The following is an 8,225-nucleotide window of genomic DNA, read 5'->3' as shown; positions in this document are numbered from 1 at the left end:
AAATGTTTGGTAAAATTCACCAGTGAACTCATCTGGGTTTCAGACTTTCTGTTTGGATGGTTGTTAATTATTTAGTCAGTTTTTTTGATAGATATAGTACTAATCAGATTGTCTTTTTCTTCTTGAGTGAGTTTTAGCAGATTGTGTCTTTCAAGAAAAGACATTTGTCTGTTTTACCTGTGTTTTTAAACTTGTGGGCATAGAGTTGTTTATAATATACCTTATCCTTTTAATATGCATAGCATCTATAGTGACATCTCCTCTTTAATTTCTGATATTAATAATTTGTGTGCTCTCTTTTTTCATAGTTAGCCTGGCTAGAGACTTGCTGATTTTATTAATCTTTTCAAAGAATCAACTTTTGGTTTTGTTGATTATTTTCTGTTTATTTCCTATTTTTAATTTCTATGATTTCTCCTTTAATTTTTTTATTGTCTTCTTACTCTGGATTTCATTTGTTCTTTTTTTTTTTTTTTTTTTCCTTCCTAAGGTAGATCTAAAATTGTCAATTTTGGATCTTTTCTAATATAGGCATTCAACGCATTTCACTCTAATGACTGCTTTTGCTGCATCCCACACATTTTGGTAAGTTGTGTTTTCATATTCCTTTAGTTTAGAATATTCAATTTCTCTTAAGATTTCTTTTTTTAGCTTATGTATTATTTAGAAATGTTTTGTATAATCTCCCAGCATTTTGGGATATTCCAGTTATCTTTCCATTATTGATATCTAGTTTAATTCCATTGTGATCTTACAGCAGACATTGTATGATTTCTATTATTTTAAATTTGTTAAGTTGTGTTTTGTAGCCCAGGTTGTGGTTTATGTTGGTGAATGTTTCATGTGAACTTGAGAGGAATGTATATGCTGCTGTTACTGGATGAAGTAGTCTATAGATGTTCATTATACTGGTTTGAGCAATAGTGTTGTTGAGTTCCAACGTAATCTTAATGATATTCTGCTAGCTAGTACTGTCCATTTCTGACTGAGCAGTATAGAAGTCTCCAACTATAATTGCAAATTCATCTTTATTTCCTGTTTAATCAGTGTTTGTCTCACATATTTTGACACCCTATTGTTATGCACATATACTTTAAGGATTGTTATGTTTTCTTTGAGAACTGACCCCTTTACTTTTTTTTAAAAATCACTTTATCTTTTTTTATTGAGCTATATTTGGTGTACAATATTATAAAAGTTTCAGATGTACAACAGTGATTCACAATTTTTAAAGGTTATATTTCATTTATAATTATAAAATACTGACTAAATTTCCTGTATTGTACTATATAACATTGTAGTTTATTTATTTTATACATAGTAGTTTGTAGCTCTCAATCCCCTACGCCTATGTTGCCTCTCCACCCTTCCCTCTCTCCACTGGTAACCACTAGTTTATTCTCTTTATCTGTGATTCTATTTCTTTTTTGTTATATTCACTAATTTATTTTTTAGATACTACCTATAATTAACATCATACAATGTCTGACTTATTTCTTTTAGTATAATACACTCCAATTCCATCCATGTTATTGCAAATGCAAACTTTCATTTATTTTTATGACTGAGTAATATTTCATTGTATATGTAAACCGTATCTTCTTTATCCATTCATCCATTCATTGACATTTAGGTTGCATCCATATCTTGGCTATTGTAAATAATGCTGCCATAAATATTAGAGTGTATGTATCTTCTCAAATTAGTGTTTTTCTTTTTTTTCTTTTGGATATATATCCAGGAGTGGAATTGCTGGGTTATAATGCAGTTATATTTTTAGGTTTTTCGGAAATCTCCATACTATTTTCCAAAATGGCTGCACTAATTTATATTCCCACCAACAGTGTATAAGCATTCCCCTTCAACTACATCCTTGCAGCATTTAAATTTTTGGTCTTTTTGAAGCTATTAATTCTGACGAGTGTGAGGTTGTATCTCATTGTGGTTTTAATTTGCATTTCTCTGATGATTAACAGAGTTGAGCATCTCTATGTGCCTGTTGTCCATCTGTATGTCTTCTTGGGAAATGTCTAGTCAGGTCTTCTGCCCATTTTTTAATCGAGTTGTTTGTTTTTGATATTGAATTCTATGGGCTGTTTGTATATTTTGGATATTAACCCTTTATCTGTCATATCATTTGCAAATATTTTCTCCCATTCAGTAGGCTGTCTTTTAGTTTTACCAGTGGTTTTCTTTGCCTTGCAAAAGTTTTTAAGTTTAATTAGGTCCTATTTATTTTCATCTCTATTAGCCTTTGCTTTAGAAGACAGATCCAAAAATATTGCTACAATTTATGTCAAAGAGTGCTCCATCTGTGTTCTAGGGGCTTTATGGTTTCCAGTCTTATATTTAGGTCTGTAATCCATTTTGGGTTTATTTTTCTATATGGTGTTAGAGAATGTTCCAATTTCATCTTTTACATGCAGTTATCTAGTTTTCCCAGCACCATTTTTGAAGACACTGTCTTTTCTCCATTGTATATTCTTGCTTCCTTTGTTGTAGATTAATTGACCATAAGTGTGTGCATTTAATTCTGGGATGTTCATCTTGTTCCAATGATCCGTGTGTCTGTTTTCATGTGAGTACCACACTGTGTTGATAACTGTAGTTTTATAATATATTGTGAAGTCAGAGAGTACTTCCTCCAGTTCTGTTTTTCTTTCTCAAGATTCTTTTGGTTATTTGGGGTCTTTTGTGTTTCCATACAAATTTTAAAATTATTTGTTCTAGTCCTGTGAAGAATGCCTTGCTTGGTATTTTGATAGGGATTGCACTGAATCTATAGATTGCCTTTGACAGTACCATCTTTTTAACAATATTAATTCCTCCAATTCATGAACACAGTATGTCTATGCATTTGTTTGTGTCATCTTTAATTTCTGAGAACTGGGTCTTTTACCTCCTTAGATAGCTTTATTCCTAGGTATTTTATTCTTTTTGATGTGATTGTAAATGGGACTGTCTTCCTTGTACTTCTGATAATTCATTTTGAGTGTATAGAAATGCAACAGATTTCTGTATATTAATTTTGTATCCTGCAACTTTACCAAATTCATTGATGAGCTCTAGTAGTTTTCTATTTGCATACTTAGGATTTTCTATGTATATACTATTCATGTCATCTGCAAACAGTGCTAGTTTTATTTCTTCCTTTCTGTTTTAGATTTCTTTTTCTTGTATAATCGTTGAGTCTAGGACTTCCAATATTGAATAAAAGTAGCAAGGTAGGTTATCCTTGTTTGGTTCCTGAACTTACTGGTGAAAAGCTAAAAGCTTTTTCTCTGAGTATGATGTTAGCTATAGGTTTGTCATATGTAACTTTTATTATGTTTGGGTGTATTTCCGCTATACCCACTTTCTGGGGTTTTTTTTTATCATAAATGTTGAGTTTTCTTGAAAGCATCCATTGATATGATCATATGGTTTTTATTCTTCAATGTGATATATCACATTGATTTGCTAATATTGAAAAATCCTTGCATCCCTGAGATAAATCCCTATTGATCATGGTGTATGATGTATTGTTGGATTCTGATGTATTGTGGGTTTCATTTTGCTAATATTTTGTTGAGAATTTTTGAATCTATATTCATCAGTAATATTGGCCTCTAACTTTCTTTTTCTGTGATATCTTTGGCTTTGGTAACCAGTGATGGTGGCCTTAGAAAATTACACTGGAAGCATTCTTTCCTCCGCAATTTTTGGGAATAGTTTGAGGATAGGTGTTACCTCTTTTCTAAATATTTGACAGAACTCAAACCGTCTGTTACTGGACTTTGGTTTGTTGGGATTTTTAAAAATTACTGGTTCAAATTCATTACTGTTAATTGATCTGTTCATATTTTCTCTTTCTTCCTCATTTAGTATTGGAGTGTATATTTATAGGAATTTGTACAATTCTTCAAGGTTGTCCATTTTATTGGCATATTTTTCATAGTAGTCATGATTCTTTGTCTTCTGTAGTGTCAGTTATAACATCTTTTTACATTACTGATTGTATTGATTTGGGGTTTTTTTTTTTGTTTTGTTTTGTTTTGTTTTTGGTGAGTCTGGCTAAAGGTTTATCAATTTTCTTTATCTTTTCAAAGAACCAGCACTTAGTTTCATTGACCTTTTCTGCTAGTGGGTGGGCACAGCTGGTCCCAGGGCAGGGTCTGGTCTGCTGATGAGAAGGCTAGTTGACCCCTTTACTATTATGTAATGCCCTTCTCTATCCTTGACAGTATTCCTTACTCTGAAGTCTTTTCTGTCTGGAAATTAATATAGGTATTCCTGCTTTCTTTTGATTAAGTGGAGAAAGATACACCATGTTAACACTAATCTATGTATTTAATCTATCTATTTAATCACATTTATAGTGAGTTTCTTATAGATAACATACAGTTGGGTCATGTTTTTTGATCCACTCTGATAACATTAAATTGGTACATTTAGATCATTTCCAAAGTAATTGATATATTTTAATTAAAATTTGTCTTATTTGTTACTGGATCTTATTTTTGCCCTAGTTGTTTCTATTTTTGTCTTCCATTCTTTTTTTGGCTTTTGCATTTTTAAACTTCTCTGTGTATTTGTTTTAGTGGTTGTCCCAGAGTTTGCACTATACCACTTTACACAAATGCATAATAACAAAGACAACTCTAATTGCTCCCTCCTATTCTTCGTTGTTGACATTCATTTTATTTTAAGCATATACATACACACACGTATATATAGTCAAATACAGTGTTGCTACTATTATTTTAAACTTATTTGTTAGCTCAATTAAGAATAGGAAAAGTAAGTTCTTACTTTTATATGTAGTTATCTGAGTTTCTGATCTGTGTAATTTTCCCTCTCTAAAGAACTTCTGTTAACATTTCTTGCAAGACGGGTCTACTCCAATACATTCTTTCATTTTTTGTCTTTCAGTGAGCCTGTGCTTTTGGGCTCTTCACTGCACATATGCATCTCAGTCCCCTACCCCTAGGTGGAACAGAATGGCTCAAATGGGCTGGAGTTGGGCAATTCCCTTCCTTTTCTCAGAATGTTAGCACCACTTGGAATTGAGTATTTCCCTTCCCCCAAGTCAGTTAGGCTCCGATAAAACTCCAAGAGCTTATGCTCTGCTTAAATAATTTCTCCTAAGAGCAGACTTTGTTAAGAAAGACAGAATGCTCTTGGGTATTTCCAAATGGTTCCTCCCCTTGTGCCAGAAGTATAGATGAATTTTTTGAGATTGACTATGAGAACATTGTACTTTGTAGACATTTATGAGGTAAACTCAAAAGCATGGGAGCCCCCTCTCCCCCACCCAATGACTGGGTCCCTCTGGAGTTTTCAGTTCCCAGAATTGTCCACTGAGTCTCCAGAAATTAGTTAGGTTTCCCTGCCCTAATGGTGTTTCCTGCAGAGATTGCTGCTCTGGGTAGTTGTGATTCTCTGTATTTATTTATTGGTCTCTCCCATTTGGATGAAGGAGTGATTTGTCTTGTGACCTCCCTCACTTATCTGATGGATCTAAGAAGAATTGTTGATTTTTCAGTTTGCTTAGCTTTTTAGTTGTTGTTAGGAGGGAGTGGCAACTTCTAAACTTCTTTCATGCTGGACTAGAAACAGGAAACTCTGTATTACTTTTTCTTTCTGAACTTTCTGCTCCCCTACCTTTATAAACTGTCTCTTGTCGGCTTTGTTTACATATAGCCACCCACTGATTGAATCTTTTACACTGTTCAATCTCAAGGAATAGATTTATTCAGTCCTAATTCTAAACTGCTGGGTGAGAGACTGATTAGACTAACTTGAATCTAAATAATTGAAGTCAGGTGGGAAATTTACAGGCTAAACGTAGCCCCTTGGGTCACCCTAAAAGTATCCAACAGCTCATGAAAATAGCATTCCTACTTAGAAGTTACAGCTTTAAATGTGAGATGAAACAATGTAAGAAAAAATTACTATAAAAATATGTCATTTAAGAATAGGAAAAAAACTTTTTCCCAAAGAGGAATCTCATTTAAGAGTGGAAACTAGATTTGTAAGAGGCAGATTACAAAGTTAGCAATGCCAAATTATCGTTCTTACTGAAAATACTATATATTATCTACTAGCCTTTGTAAAATCTTGACACAGTAAATGTACTTTGACTTTTGAGTCCTATAGAGTGTATATAACACATTTCATATATTATTTAAGCTTTAAAAATCATACCTTGGTTATCTTAAATGGAAAAGATTCAAGACAGTAGTATAAAGATACCAAAATCTTTTTAAAAATACAAATATATACATACATCCATTAATAAGTAACTTCCACTTTAAATCAAATTTAATTTGGATATCAAAGGCCAAGTGCTAATTTCACTTCAGCAATTATAAATTCGTGTCTGAAACCTGTGACAAAGAGCAAGTGAGTAGGTGATAGGACAATTGTGACAAGCTTATCAAACTAACAATTGCGATGAAATGTTACCAACTCTCCTTAAATTTATCCAATAAGGTACCCCAACTGACCTATTATTATTCATATGACATCCCACAGCTAAGAGTTGTTTTTTATTAACATGTTAAGAAATCTCTCTTCAAGGTTAATGAGAGAGACTTTAACTTTGTTCTCTAAACTAGGAAAGCATCCTTATAAGTCAGAAGTTTTAACATGCTATTCTGATAGACACAATGAAGATTTGTTCATATTTTTGACTAACATAGTTAAAGATAACTATGTTATTTGACTAAGATAACTTTATACTAAATTTCAATAAATTAATGTTTAATCAAGACATTTTTTATAAGGAATTATGCTTTAACAGCTTTGAAAGGGAGTTCCTTAATCACAATATAATTGTGTTTCATTTATTCAAAGTATATAACATATAAAGAGAGGTTTATAAGCAATATTCTCTTTGAAGTAATTTTCTACAGCTGACCCCAGAGAGTACCAGTTTGACAGATGGAAATAATAAGTAAAAGCAGCAAAGTTGTTTGCTGTATATAATATTGTTAATAAATCAAAATACCCAGCATATGGCAAGAGAATAGATGTATTTTCATACAGTCTGGCCCTCTTTCTTAATACTACTCTTGATGTCAGGAAATCATCTAGCTATAGTTAGCAAAACAGTCTATGAAAATGTGAATATAGATAATGCTTCTTACCTTAGAAATGAATGAGAAAATTATAATTTCTCTAAGGCACTCTTTTTTTTTTAATTTTGCAAATGTGTGTGTTAAATGTTGTATGTAATGTATTTGTGGAGGCACTTTATCTAAAATCTCACCTTTATTGCTTTGCCACAGTGTCTGAAGCCACCATAGTTAGCAGCCCTCCTGTGTATTTTCACCAAGCCCTAGCCTGTTCATCTAAGAACACTAACAAACACATTGTATACAGACATATCTATCATAAACTTTCTTAACAAATATCACATGAAGTCCTCTGTCAAGTAGCTGAGAGCTTGGTCTGAGGACAGTAAGAACTTGATGGAAAAGGGCAAAGTTTTAAAGACCATGTCCCTTGCAGGAAAGTTGTATTCTGGCAAAAGAGTATCATGTCGCCAGAAGCAAATCCCTTAGATTATTGAAAGCTCAAGAGTACTGGCTCTGAAAATGGTAAGGCCAAAGGGCATTTGTGTCTGTGTTTACACACCCATTGGCCCAGAGGACATGGAGACATGCCAATGATTAATATCATCTATAGAGGGAAAAAGAAACCTATAAGTTTAAAAAAGACTAACAAATTTAGTAAAAAAAAAAAAAAAGTAAAAAGTATATTTGTCTGTTTCTTTGTACTGTGCAAACTGGCATAGGTAGATTTTAAAGCCTTAAATATAAGAAAATGTGTAGGTAGGTAGATGCATCCATTATAACTACCACCAATATAATCATTTAATGCCTAAATATTTTTCAAACTCCTGTGAAAGTGGGATTTTAGTCTTTACGTTTTAAGAGACATTAAAATCAATTCCTTCTACCTTTGACTAATGTTTTTTCACACTTTTTCTTAGAGAATGCAAACCCCGAGTGTCACAGTAGAGGTCATCGTAGACAAAGAGCAGTTTCTGAGCATCATGTTTTGGTTTCACCAATTCCTTTTTCCTCTTCCTTCTTTGGTTTTCACTTTTAGAGGCAGTCTTTTATTTAGCAAACACCAGTCTAATATTTCTGTAGTTAATAGCTCTGGAAAATTTTTCATGAAGACATAAGCTACTTACAAAAGTTCTTAAACTTTGCATTTTCTATCCTGCTTTGTAT

This window comes from Camelus ferus, chromosome 2 (assembly GCF_009834535.1).
Source record: "Camelus ferus isolate YT-003-E chromosome 2, BCGSAC_Cfer_1.0, whole genome shotgun sequence".
Classification (NCBI taxonomy): domain Eukaryota; kingdom Metazoa; phylum Chordata; class Mammalia; order Artiodactyla; family Camelidae; genus Camelus; species Camelus ferus.
Note: the sequence above shows the minus strand (reverse complement) of the source record.